We start from the raw sequence: 1045 nt of genomic DNA on the forward strand, positions 1-1045 counted from the left end.
CTTTTTGAAAAGCAAGTAAGAGAGTTTTTTTGTGGGTTGCAAGCATTGTGGGGGAAAAAAAGAAAGAAAACGGTGAAGAAGGGACTGAAGATGTTGGAGGAAGGAGTGGAGGTCAGGCATGGTGAGAGGATGTGAATGTCGGTGTGGGTGTTATTGGTGGCGAGAAAAGGGAAGGACGAGATAGGTAGAAGGAGAACGAGAAAAAGTGGAAGAGTCACGGACAAATTATACTGATATCCAATCAGCAGTAATCCAACAGGAACAGTAATCCGAAGGTACAAGAATTCCAGGAATTGGGTACTCCAAGTTCAGTTGAAAGGCCGGGATCCGTTTGAACGTGCGTTATATAGTGAGTTCAAAAAAGAAAAACAACAAAAAACAACGCGAGGACGTGATACAGATATTGTGTTACGGGACGCTCAGGAAAGGAAAGAAAGAGAATTTGACGTTTCGAGTGAGCTCTTCGTCGGAAATATAGGAAAGTCCAAAGGGAAGACGGAGGAAGTAAGAATCGCCAAACATATACACGAGGTTAGATTGTGGAATGACCGGAAGGGAAAGGGTGGAAAAAAAGTTCTTTCTAAGACAGGAGAGTGCAAGAGAGGAAGGTAAGTATGAGTCCGTGTGTGTGTAATAGCAGAACGTGTATGTGTGTGTGGTTTGGCTGTTTATCTGTTAGTGTGTGTGATATCTATCTATTTCTCTCTCTCTCTCTCTCTCTCTCTATATATATATATATAGAGAGAGAGAGAGAGAGAAAGTAATAATGAGTGAATGAGAATAAAGATGAAGAGTTAAAAAAGCATAAAAATAATTGAAAATGAAACAAAATTGAAGGCAAAACACTAAAAATTATTGAAAGTGGGTACAAATAAACACTACGTAGTATAGTAGTACTATGCTAGGGTATCTGTAGAAAGTTGAATGTGATTTCGGAAAATAACGAGGTAAAATTCCGATCTTGCGAATTTTCCGAAAGTCCTTCGCCACCTCAAGATTTTCCCCACAAATTACTTTATAATCGTAATGTATGCCTTTTGAAAGG

At 39.3% G+C, this 1045-nt stretch overlaps 2 protein-coding genes across 2 annotated transcripts in view; one reads left to right on the forward strand and one right to left on the reverse strand.

The window, feature by feature from the left end:
- LOC106882601 (dysbindin) overlaps positions 1-1045 on the reverse strand; it is a 34187-nt gene that overhangs the window by 30313 nt on the left and 2829 nt on the right. The window lies entirely within an intron of this gene.
- LOC106882593 (CAP-Gly domain-containing linker protein 1) overlaps positions 511-1045 on the forward strand; it is a 26750-nt gene continuing 26215 nt past the window's right edge. Inside the window, exon 1 of the mRNA XM_052970710.1 lies at positions 511-608. The gene's annotated coding sequence lies outside the window, so the exon portion shown is untranslated. The remainder of the gene's footprint in view (positions 609-1045) is intronic.

The sequence above is a fragment of the Octopus bimaculoides genome, chromosome 1 (assembly GCF_001194135.2).
Source record: "Octopus bimaculoides isolate UCB-OBI-ISO-001 chromosome 1, ASM119413v2, whole genome shotgun sequence".
Taxonomy (NCBI): Eukaryota; Metazoa; Mollusca; class Cephalopoda; order Octopoda; family Octopodidae; genus Octopus; species Octopus bimaculoides.